Genomic DNA, 13,310 nt, shown 5'->3' with positions numbered 1-13,310 from the left:
GGCTCCGGCCGCAGCCAGGAGGGCGCGGGGCACCGCCGGCCCGGGGGGCTGCCCCAGCCGTAAGTAAGAGCCGGCGAGCAGCGAGCACGGCGGGGGAGGGCCGGGCGGCGTGCCGGGCCGGCTCCACGGAGCGCGGCGCGAAGCGGGCACGGGGCGGAGAGGGAGGAGAAGGCGCCGAGGGGGCCGCCCTCGCCGCCACCTCCGACCGCCGCCCCCGCCCCGGCAGCGCCCCCAGCGCCGCGTCCCCGGGGAGCCGCGCGGAGCAGCACGGGAGTTGTAGTGCGGCGGCGCCGGCCGGCCCGCCCGCCATCCCGCGCCCCTCGCCGCCGCCCCCGGCCCGCGGCCCCGCTCTCGCGAGGCTTGGGGGGCGGGCGCGCTCTGGGGCGGGGGGCGCCGCCGCCGCCGCCGCCGCCGTGGGGATGTTGGGCGCGGGCGCGGTTCCCCCGCGTGACGTCACAGCGCATTGTTGTGAGCGCGGCGGAGCATCCCTCAAGCTGTCACAGCTGTGCCGCCGCCGCGGGGAGCCTCTGCCCCCACCCTCCTCCTCCTCCTTCTCCTCCTCCGCCCCCGCCCCTCCCGCCCCGGGGGCTCCGCGGCTCGGTGTCACCGTATCATTGTCCGTGCGGAACCCCTCCGGGCCCCCCCCCCACTCCCGGTCCGCCCTCCCCCCGCTCCCCCCCCCCGAACCACCTCAATGAGATGCAAACATGAAAGACAAGAGGAAGAAGAAGGACCGCACCTGGGCCGAGGCTGCCCGCCTGGTAGGTGCCGCGGCGGCGGCGGCAGCGGCAGCATTGTGTGTGTGTGCGGGGCGAGCGCGTCCCGCCGCCGCCAGCCCGGCGCGCTGCCCGCCCGCCGCTTTGTTGCCGGCGGTCGGGGCCACTGCGAGGCGGGACGGCAGGGGGAGAGGCACAGCGGGAGCGAGTGAGCGAGTCTGCGGGAAAGAGTGTGCGAGTGCGAGGGAGAGGGAGCCGGGGCGTGTGTGCGAGGGAGCGGAGCAGCGCGGGAGTGCCCGTGCGGGAGCGCCGGGCGGCGCGGGTGCGGAGCCGCGCTGAGCCGCGCTGAGCCGGGCTGAGCCGGGCTGGCGGTCCGGGCAGCCCGCGCCTCTGCCGCCCGTCCGCGCCTGCCGGCAGAGGAGAGATACCTACGTCCCTTCCGCGGTGTGTGCGTGAGGAAATGCCTCTGTTCTTTTCTTCTTTCTGCATGTGTGTAAATACCCTGCGATCGTGTCTGTCTCTGCGAAGTTCGTGCATCAGATATCCCGAGACAATCCCTCCTTTTACTAGAGAAAAGTGAAATAGCCGGGATTTGCCTTTCCATTCCTTTAGTGGGGACAGGACAGGGGTGAGGGGCGTTAGAGACAACTCTGACCTGGGATTTCGCTTCACCCTCTCCACTTCCACCACGGAGCTGGGCAATGTCCAGGGCAGTATAACCCGCTTCTGGAAAGGCTCCGTGGCTCCGGAGACCCGGTCCATTCCCACTTCATTAAGAAACTGTCTCCCTTACCCTACTGTATCTGTTCTCATGATTCCGTATTACTGTTTGCTAAGTGTACCAGAGTACGTTGTTTATGTTGTTTTCCCGTTTCGGAGTACGTCTGGGTTCTCTCTATTCGAGGAATTTTACAACGAATAGTTACGCACGGTACAGCACGTATGGTTGTACACGTCCGTATGCGTGTCTTCTGCAAAGTTGGGTCTGGTTCAGCTCCAGCCGAGTGCGTAGAAAGATGACAAAGCTGGAAACATAGGCTGCCGGCTACGTTGCTTTTTTGTATCTACGCGAACTTTATCTTTTATTCATCTCCCATACAGACTGAATTGTTTAAGTAACATGCCATTACTAGTGTTGCATCTGTTTCTTGTAGTGGGTAATGCTATCTTATTACAAATATTTGTTTAGTGTATTTGTGAAGCACTTTCCTTGTAAAAATGTTTCCACCTCATTATACGAATTCCTAGATAGGAAGTTCAGCCTCTCTCTCCTACGTAAATAATTATAAGGTATTAGACAGACCCTGCCTATAGATGTCTCTGTAAGCTGTATCGAGGTACTCTCGTAGGCTTGGGCAGTGCTAAATTCTGATGTGGCTTGTTAGACATCCCCCAGCATTTTGTAATAATGCAGCATTAGTGAAGACGTTCTGATATGGTGTCGCTACTGTACTCTCTGATTTCTCGTGATTGTAACAGAAGTTTTGCTGCAGTAAAATACTCACTCATCTTTGCCAAAGTAGTTTGGCAGCAGATGTTGCTACGGTACTTGTTTCTCCGTGCTCTAAGCTGACGAACATGCATTCAAAAGTCTATAACATACATCAAATTGCTATCCTAGCTTTACCCTTTCAAGCTGCTGCTGCAGTTACCATTGTGAGCTGTATTTTGTTTGACAAATGTGCATGAAGGAATTTATTGTGTATCGAGTAAAATCGCTGTTCCCATGTGGTCTAATACACGGAAAAGTTTAAAGCCTCTGGAGAACAAAGGCTGAGCCACTGCTGTGGAGTAGGGCTGAGAGTCTTATTTTCATTATGTCCTATTGCTTCATATTTCCCCCCAGAAGAGTAATGATTTGCTAAAATCAAGTAGCATGTAAGATGATACTCTGCTGTATATAAATGGTGGTGATGCACGAGGTCCACAGTGTGGTTTTGTCCAGCCTCCTGGGGTTGCCAGGTTCTGCAGAGCTTATCCCAAGTCTGATATGTGAATGACATGTGCTGCTGCTTAGACCAACTACAGTCTTGCATTGGTCTTTGCTACTTGTATATAGTCACACATGCTTGCAAATCACAATGAAAGATTTAAGCCGAAATTGCTGCTCCTTACAGCGTTTTATGTTAGGACCCTGATGGTTCATTATGACTTTGTTTTCTTGGACTACATCAATAATGTATTACTGCAAGTTTGATTAAATCAATTTCTTTCCACAGACAAGTAAACAATGAAGTGATTGATACCTACTCACAAAAAACAACTCATGACTTACCTAGATCAATATGTTGTAAAATTGTGTATTGCTGAATTATTTTTAGGAAAAAGAGGGTAAATTAATGCATAGAGAACTGTATGGATATTTATGTTGTAGATTTTCTATAAAAGCCCTTACATTGCAACAATATTAGGCTTTCAAAGTGAAGTGCTAAAAAGTATTAAATCATAGAGATAACATTGCTGGCATTGCTTTATCACTCTGTTGTTCATGTACATATATTACAATGTACACTTTAACTGATGTACTTATGTGCTGGTTTCCCAACTATTATAAGTTCACTCACTAGAGCTGCAGAATTGTAATTATGTTTTCTTTGTTGCGAGGTGCCGTACTTATTTTTTCATACACCTTTCAAACAGTGCTGAAGCAGATTTTTATTTTATGTTTCAGTTTTGAATATACAGCTATTATTAGCAGTACCCAGTAGCTTCCCAAATGCAAATGTTTCTATACTTGCAACATGCCTATGAGGTTAAGTATTTTGACCCCTGCTTTACCCATGCAGAGTTGAGACATGGAAAGATTAAGTACCTTACTCAAAGCTGTTCAGGAAATCTGTGGGAGAGGTAGTTATGATAGCAACAGCGTCTCTGTAGTAGTTCTGTTCCACAGTCGTAAAATCATCTTCCTTCTGTGGCTACACTTTTGCCTCATTCATTCTCTGTTACTACTTCTCTCACAGTAATTATGACAGAAATTGATATGGTCATGTCTCTGTATTCAATCTATATTGAAACTCATAATGTACCATATAATAGTTATGGATACAAAGGAGCACAAAAACTGGACTTGAGCCTGGAATTGTTTCACAGCTCTCTGTTTCCCATATTCACAATGAAAAAAGCAGAAGTACTTCAGAAAAAATGTATTACATGGCAGTCTTAAAACACATTGTAATGTGTAAGTGCTGAGACTCCAGATTAACTGTCAGTGTTGTATTTACTCATTTTCAGTATTTGATTAAGGGATCTTTGAAAACCTCCCGCAATGCAGTGTTTTTTCAAGCTGTTCTCTTAATTTTTAAAACACAAGCAGGAAAGGTCTCCCATTATATTAATCTCTTACTGTAAATACCACGTATGTGATACAGGCAATAAAGCAGGAGCCACTGGCGTGCCCTCTATCAGAACTTGTGTTTTATGGCAGAAGTCTCCTGCAGAGAGTCAAATCTTTCTGTCTGTGACACGCTGCTTTTTTCTTCATGCGAGTCTGCTTATCTTAGGGCAAGGCATAGCCCAGCTTACAAGCATTCCTGAGAAATGAACGCATGTGCAGGATCAATGGAATGGTGGCATACCACTAACAGTTCATGTTACAGAGCCCATTTTGTAGAACACACATTTTCATGGACAAAATTGCAACTTGTCTTTACAACCTGCCAAAGGGCATGTCTTTTATGTAGACCCGATGTGTCAACTCACTTTGTACTTTGCAGCAGACTACAGCAGTGCTTATGTATGACCTGGGCATTATCTCCATGCCAGTTTTCTGCTTTTTGTGTCTGATAGACTAAGACAGAACACTTAAAAGAATGAGAACAAAAGGAAACCTTTCAAGGAAGGAGGAGAAACATCTCTTTCCTTTGTCTCTTAGTTGATCCTCATTTGATGTAGCCTTATTGTTGTTTTCTGATCATACATGGAACTCATTAAAATTGTATAGAAAGGTTAAACACTCGAGTAGTTAAAGCAATTTGTAGTGATTCCTTTCAGCTGAAATGTCTTCTATCTGTTTGCCTTCAAACAGATTCTGGATTCTGGGGCTATTTCTGGGAGTCCTGAAATAGTGAATTCTGCCTCTTAAAAATTTAATGTCATAAAATTCTGCATAAAAACTATTGAAATGAAAAATACTGAGAACAAAACATGCCCAAGGATACTCTGCCACATAAGAACTGATGACAATTTTAAGTAGGCAGCAGTGATCCGATTTTTATCATTTGACTTCTAGACCCGATCTGTTGTTATTTGTAGAACTTTGAGCCAAAGGGCTGAACAGAATGAGTGGAGACTGGTCACTTTGGGATTGCAGAGCTCAGAAGCATAGACCATCTGCCTATGAAGGATGATAGTTTATAGTAACATTTTAATTTTTATTTTTTTATTAATAGCTTGTCCTTATTATTGTCCTTTCCTGTAAGTGGTGTTTTGAAATTTAGTTAAGTCTCTGCCACAAGCTGACAATAAACCAGAAAAAAATCCCAAGAATGAGAACAGTAGTTCTTGTTTGGTTATTTCTGTGCTAGATTGCCTCTCTAGTATTTTTTGCTCTTTCTTCTCCAAATTTTGTTCTGAAAGAAAGATTTTCTTGTGTTACTGAAGACTTACGTGCTTTACAGTTCTGTGGAGAGTCCTTGTGGTTCAGGTGATGTGTGCATATTGGGTGAGTAATATTCATATCTTAATTCATGTGTTTCTTGCAGTAGTCTCCTGACAGGATCCAGCTCTGAACTAAGAGCTTTTTGTTTCCTCTTGTAAACTTTACGAAAATTATGCTAATTAATTAGGGATAGTGATGCTGGGAAAAAAAAAAAAAGAAAACCAACCATTGGAATTCTTAGCTTGCATGCTACTGTTTAATGTGGCTGTCTGTCCAAAAGCTGATTGTTACTTCATCTGGTGTGCTGAGATAGTGTAGTTGAAACAGATCATGTTCTGGTATGGAAGTATTTTTGTATTGCATCTTCATATTTGAAGACCACAAATGAAACAGAAAAGTAGAAGAGAAACTTCTGCTTAACCATTGATGTTAATCCCTTTGACTTTTATGTTAAGTCTCTGATTTTGTTACTATAAATAACATTTTAAAGCACTGTGCTAAAGGAGCATCATGTATCTTTAAAATGGAAAATTTGACATAACTTTGTTTTATGGTATTAAAGATTTCTTTGTTGTTGGTTTAAGAGACCTGCTATTATTTCTGTATTTGTTCCAAGTTAATTCTTTTTCAGACGTGCAGAAACATTGTGGCTTGGGAAGTTTTGATGGCCTTTTCCTTTGATCCACAATCAATGCTGCTTTGAAGAGCTATATTTTAGTTTGGTTGGCTCTAGGGCTTTCTCCAGTCTGTTTTATTCAAAGAAATTTTTGCAGTTGTTAGACAAGGTTGAACCTGCACTTATCTTTTTTTCTACCTTCTGTGATTTTCGTTGTCAATATTTTATTTTGTTAGTGTGAAGTACTGGTAATAAATGTGGGTTTAGTATCTTTTACTAAAAAAATTAAAAAGCAGCCACAAACAATGTAATGTATTTCAGCTCACCTTTTGCATTTTTCTTTAGGGTAGATTGAGAGAAATGAGATTCTAACTCTTTATCTTGAGACAGCCCTTTAACCCTTGGCATGACAGACCTTTAGATAGGCAAGAACCTCACCCAGGAATGGGACCTGTTTTCAGTAATGTCACATTATTTCTGTCAAAGCAGGGTAACATAGGAGAAAACCCTAACAGGAGCCTAAATGTGAGCATTCCTCAATAGTGTGAAGGTGTTCTCAGTGCTGTAAGGTATGATTAATGTTCCTTGTTACAGTGAATATTTCCAGTGTTTTCTGGCTTACCTTTCTCTGTAGAAAAGCCAATACTTTCCTGACATACTGGATTTTCTGTTGAAATAACTATTCTGTCTTTTCTTCTTCCAAGGGCATATTTGGTCAGTTGCATGTTCAACCACAGTGAAATAGTATCCACTGACCACACTCAAGACCCTACCACTCTTTACAGCTAGCTTCACCAGTTCTCTGTGTCCAAACCATGGCATTGCAGCATCTTAGTCTGGACTAGGTAGCATGCTGTTCTCAAGGTGAAAAGCCAGATTTATTGTACTTCCTGCTGGAGCTTCTTTTGTTCTTTGTAGTGTAATCAGCAAATTACAGTCACGTGGAGAATCATGTGCTAAATTTGACCTCTTGACTTTCAAGTAATAGTTTTTCTTTTGTTTGGTTTCTTTTTAATGTTGTAAGCTTCAAGGTGTTTTCTATTTTGGTGGGTCTGATGAATAACAATAACTTAATAGAGGCCTCTTTATGTGCTATCAAGACTTGTAACAAGATGAGATTCGTGGAAGTTATTTCATTATCTATGGGTTCCAAGTGACACTGAGCAAATCCTCCTTCCGAGGAACTTGCAGACGGAACAAACCAAGTGTCTTAGCCTTCACTTTGGGTCAGCTTCCAATGCAAGGGCAGAACAACAAGCAACACATCCTGGTACAGCCCATTTGCTCATCCCATGAGTTCAAGTAGCAAATATTTTTGCTGCTCAAGCACAAGAGATTGGTCATAAGTGGTCCATTTAATCACTTACCAACTTGAATGACAATTACTGTGCCCAAAGAACCCCAAATTGTTGACATACTGGCCCTCTGAGACTGTTTTCTTTTTGAGAAATCCTGCCAGATAGTTTTCTGTTGCTGGAGTCCCTGTCTTGGGAGATGTACTTGCTGGGGATGTAAAATGGCAGAGAAGTGCCTAGATTACCTGGCAGCTAATCTTGGTTTGAAAGCATCACCTGCAACTTTCTGAATGGTGACAGGGCTCTAGCACAGACATCATGTGAGGGTCAGGAGACAGGCAAACCATCTGGCAGTAACTGCTGTCTTCCTGGAGCTTCTTTGATATCAGTGCTCTGATGGTTAGGGGTGGCACTTAGTGTTGAAGGGGTCTGGAGGAGCTCCATTAACTCTGATTCAAGCAAGCTCTGGTGTTTCTGATGTTAGAACAGGAATGTCTGGGTGATTTATGTTTTCATCCTTTGCCTTGAGTTCAGCTGTCTATAACTTCTGCAGGACAAAATCTGTGGACTTTGGCATGTGACTTTCCTCAATATTGGAGGACCTTTTATTGGGGTTTTTTTATGTATGGGATCCAACTTTTTGCATTGTAGCTTATGACTGATGCGGCCCTTTGTACCTCAGGTGTCTGAGATTTGCTTTGTAGTGTAGCATCGAGTTTTGTTTCTGTCTGACAGCATTTGCCAGGATCAGCAGTCACAGTTCAGTTTGTTGTTCTGGAATCATCAGACTCATGAGAGGATTGGGCTATAGTTCTGTGTAGAAGATATGCTAGGTCACATCCTAGATTAGTGTTCACAATTTTGGATCATCAGAAAGCAATTTGTTTAGAAGGTACATATTACATGCTGAAACTTGTTCTCCTATATGCATAGATTGGTCTAGACAAGTCTGTGATGAGAATCTTCTCACTGCTTGTAGTGGGTCAGCTCTAGAGATCATTATTCTGTGGGTGACAGTTGCATATAGAACATAGTCTGACATAGATAACAACATTTCCTAAACTTCTACAATTTCAGAGTTGTGCCTTGAGAGACAAGATCCTGAGGTTATTTGCTTGGGAAAACTCAAGGTTATTTTCTTTCTTGTGATTTTGCTTAGATCTTTTAGAATTAGGAATTTAATGAATCAATCAGGGTTTATAGTTGTGTTATCCTAGTTAGTTTCCTGTGTAACTTGACATATAAAGAGGCAAGAGAGCCTTAGCCAAAGTATATATCAAACATTTGAAGGTCAAAGTTTGATTCCATTTCAGCTGACTTGTAGCAGCCTGGAGAAGCTGCCTAACTGTGTAGTGGTTCACATGTTTGGTGAGATGCCTTGTGAAATGTCTAGAGTCTAGTAAATCACAGTCAAATTCATGTCCCATATGATTTGTTCCTACTTTTGTGAACTGAACCTTCTTTTTATATAAGATGAGGCTTTATCACTATGACTGTGTTGCCAGAGTACTTAACTATTTTTCATTAAGTGATACCATCTGGTATCTGGTTTGATTATTTCTATTTTCTGTCCCATAAATTGAAACTGAATGTCTATTGATACCTATTTTTAGATAAATGTTAATTCTTTTTATAACTCAAAATTCTCAGTTATCCATCACCTGCTGGTGTTGCTTTATCAGTGAAGCATGTGACATTCCATGTCATTGTGCCTGCCTGCCAATATTACCTAGCAAGGGTAATGGGAAAAAATAGACCCTTATTGTCCATAGCCTGCTGTCATTCTTCTGGATCAAGATTCTGGCAGTTATCTCAAAATCATTACATTCTCTGATATACTAGCTTCTTTAATCTTATTTGGCATTTCTGTAATTTAGAAATTCCAGACTGGTAAGACCAATGAGAACCTCTTTGGAACTTGGTGTTTCAATTGAGAAAAGCATCTTAATTAGAGCATTACTTGATAGAAGGTGGAGTTGGAAAGGGCCTCAAGGTCACCTTGTCTATTTACACCTGAAAAGAAGTCATACAACTGAAGTTAGTTTTAGTTTTGTGAAATCAATGAAATTACTAGCTTTTATTACTGATAGGAACTATGAGTTGTCTGGCCTTTGCCAGAATCTGCTCTTTTAGTGAAAATCTACATTCTGCTTTAAAAAATAAAAGAATGAAGAAAATAAAATTATTAGGAAAACTTGATGATGCATGATTTAGAATTTAGACATATTTTTCTGACAGTGACTAGACAGAAAACATCAATTTTCTATTACAGAGTGAGAATTCTGTATCCAGTTAATGGTTCTCATTCATGTTTTCGGCTTTTTTTGAGACATTTTGGGCTTAGTCTCTTGATTTCTTTTGGGAATTTGATGCGGCAATGCTGCAGCAGCTTTGTTCATAGAGCAATAGTGCTTAATGCATTCTAATCTATTCCATAATTTGTTTCATTCATAACACAGATTTTTGAGACATTTTGCAACTACATGTCTTCTGTTTTAAAAGTTAAAATGTAGAATAATGTAGTGAGGTTCATTGTCTAGGTGTGGAATAAGCTCAGAATTCACTGCAGAAGAAATCTTCAAATGATGTACTATTAAAGAGATGTTAATATTTTTTTTGTTTCTGGTTTCAGGATGACCCATGGCTCCTTAGGTATGTACCTCCCTGAAGGTGCCCTCCTGGGCAACATCTAAAGTGCTTTTTGCTATGTATCCCAGGAGGAAATATTTGGTGGGAGGGAAGAATAAGGACTAAATGTTTTGATGTGGTCCCTTGAATTCCTGACTTGCAGTCCTAATCATATATATTGTCCTGGTTTGAAGGACAGGTGTCTACCAGTAAAGGCAGAGGCTTCTCTTTTAAATGTAAACCCCCTTCCTCCAAATTATTATAATTTTGAAATTAAGGGGCTCTCAGGCAAATATAGGGGAATTAGAAATAACAGTTCTTTACTAGGAAAATTAAAATAGAAATACAGTATTACAAAGAGCAATCCCAAAACACTGATAGAGTCAGAATACAACCTGAACACCCTGTCAGTCAGTCAGTGTGTTGGTAGCAGTCCCATTAAATGGTGGCTGCATCCTCCTGCAGTGGCAGATGTGGTTCAGCTGAAGCAGTGCTCCTGTAGAAGGTGCAGTTTTCCTCTGAAAGTCCAAGGATGGTGTGGAAAGGTCCAATTTTCCTCTGGAATCCAGTGGACAAAAGGTATCTTGTTGTCCAAAATCTCAGTTTTTATCTAGGTAGGAAAGGCTTGGCTCCTCCCCCTGGCTGGAGCATCTCCCAGTGGGATGATGTAATTTTATCAGTCACACAGTGGGACTGAATGGGCCAGCAGCAGATGATATCTTCCTGGAGGGAGGATGGGTTGTGGAAAAGGTAAAGATGATTGCCCCACCTTGTCTTAAATATGGCCCATTAGCAGATGGTATGTGCCACTGAGATAAGGAATCACTGCCCCATCCAGCTTCAACAGATGGTGATAGAATACACATTTCTGGCCACGTCAACCCAACACATATCTATATATGTGTGTGTGAGTGTGTGTGTGTAGGTTTTCAGCTGTTGGGTTACAGGCCTGTGAAACTGACTGGGAGAATCACAGAAATGAGACTACATGCCTGGGACATTTGATCTGCCCTTAATGAGCCTCAGCATACTTTGTGTAGACAATTACTGATAGCAAGAAATGGATGCAACCCAGCTCTTGGGTTGGTCTAGTTTTGTGGTTGTTTCGTCTTGCAGTCAGATTCTTCTTGCTAAAATGTGTTCAGGGATCAGCTGACTCAGTGCTAACTTCCCCTGTTGCTTTTGGATTGAGAGCTGCCCATCCAGGTGGAATATCAGGAATAACCAATCCTATGACTTTGTCTTGCACTGATGTCCCTTGTCTTTAGAAAAAGTCTCTTGCTGAAATCTGTGGTTCTTAGAGCATGGGGTTGGCTCTCAAGGAGCAAACATTGAAAGCAACTGGAATTACTGTTTGGAGCCATCTTGAATGCTGCAGTTGCTTTATGAAGAGGGATCTTTCCTGCTCTTTGTAATACCAGTGTTCCAATGGCTGAATGAGTGAGCCCCACTAAGTGGCTGTGATGTTAAAACATGCTCTGGCTTGGATTTCTAGAAGCACTTTAAAAGTAGGGGGCTGTGGCTTCACAAGGTAGACTTGAAGATTTTTATCAGTGTGTCTGTGCAAGTTACTGCATGCCTTTATACATGTGTCAGGGATGATTGTTGCATTTACTGAGTCCCTGTGCAGGAGCTTCTCAGTACCTGTGCTGCTGATCAGCCCTTGGCTGTAAATGTCTGATGTTCACTGCAGCCATTGCAGGTTGTTAATTCAGCCTCCTGTCCCAGCAGCATTGGCACTTCAGGAGGAACCTTCAGAACCCTCATATGGCTGTCTGGGGAGTCTTCAGTGAGAGGGAGTAAATATGGGAGAAGTGTGAACAAAAAGTTCCATGGCTGACTGAAGGATGCAGGACACGATGCAAGAAAGGAGCAATAATGTGAGTGAGCAGAGTAAAAGGCCTTGAGAATAAAGTCAGTGTCTGAGCAGAGATTTTAGCTAATGTGTTTCATGGACTCCAGAAAGGTAGTCTTTCAGGTGGTCTGTGAACTACACTGTGAAAAATTCAATAGAAGATGGGGAACTATAAAAAAACTGGAGTAATGGAGTCAAAACAGTTGATTAGAAATGTTTTGTATGGAATTTGAAAGTTACATCAGAAAAGCGTTGTCTTACTGATTTTTAATCTGATTGATAAAATGAACCAACCAAAACCAATCAAAGATATCTTAGTAAAAATAAATAAAATAGGAATAAATTTATTTTTTTTCTTCAGGGACCTGGTTTTTGGTTTTTGGGTTTTTTCTTTTTTGGTTTTTTTTTTTTTTTTTTTTTGGATTTTTTTGTAATTAATATTTAAATAATTGTTATTTTGCGTAATAGAACATTTCTGTCTCCTGCAATTCCTAAGGTTTGCTGCTTCACTTGGAAATAGACTGTTTGACACATTATCAAACCTTTGTAATCATCCAAGAACAGGTTGCCTGGAGAAGTTGTGAATGCCCAATCCCTAGAAGTGTTCAGTGCCAGGTTGGATGGGGCTTTGAACAGTGTGGTCTAGTGAAAGGTGTCCCTGCCCAAGGTAGGTGCATTGAAACCAGATGATCTCTAAAATCCCTGCCAACCCAAACCATTCTGTAGTTCTGTAATTCTCAGAATCTGTAACACTTCCATTAAATAAAAAAATAACATTAAAATAATGTCTCTGTCATTGTTAGTCAATTTTAACTGTCCTTGATGAGGACAGACTCAGTTTCATGCTGTAATTTTCTTGTGCTAGTTCATTTTATTAGTGTCTGAGCTGTAGGAAAATGTTTCAAGCTATTTAAAGTAATGTTAAATAGAGTGAAATAATGCTCCTGTATTCATTTTGAGCCAGATCCACAAAAGTGGCAGCTTGGATAAGTGAGGCTGGTATATATGCTTGGTGGTTGGGAAATGCTTCTGAAAGAGCTACAAAGAGAATAAAAGGTTTAAAAAAATTTTAAACACACTGCACCTGTTCACTGTTATCTGCATTGTTGGAGCTGTTATGGCAAGAAGCTTCATGTGTGAGTTCAAGTGTTGTTAAATGTTGAAGTTAATTTTATAGAAAGATATGTGTGTGGAGGAAGAGGGAAGGGATCTGGGAAAAGCATTCTGAGAATTAATGTTCTGGAAAAAAAGGAGAGTTTTTGAATGTTCCATACATACATAATAATAATTATGAAGCTTACTACTTTTAGCACTTGCATGCATTTTCTGGGATTAGTAGGAGAGAATGAAACTGGGTTTATGTCTCTTGGCATGTCATCTCACCACAAAAAATGTGTGCCTGGGTGGTACCAATGTAATCCTGGGTAGAAAAACAACAGTACTGCATTGGGGAGCAGTGGAGAAAATAGAGGTGTTCTTGTACCAATCAAGAGTAGAATAGCAAAGACAGTGAAGGGAGTGAAAAAATAAATCTGACTGACAAGGGAAAAAAAAGAGAAAAAAGCCTCACTCTCTCAATTCAGTGATCAAATCACATATA

This window comes from Oenanthe melanoleuca, chromosome 2 (genome assembly GCF_029582105.1).
Source record: "Oenanthe melanoleuca isolate GR-GAL-2019-014 chromosome 2, OMel1.0, whole genome shotgun sequence".
Lineage (NCBI taxonomy): Eukaryota > Metazoa > Chordata > Aves > Passeriformes > Muscicapidae > Oenanthe > Oenanthe melanoleuca.
The sequence above is the reverse complement of the archived record's forward strand: the minus strand, read 5'-3'. Positions refer to the sequence as shown.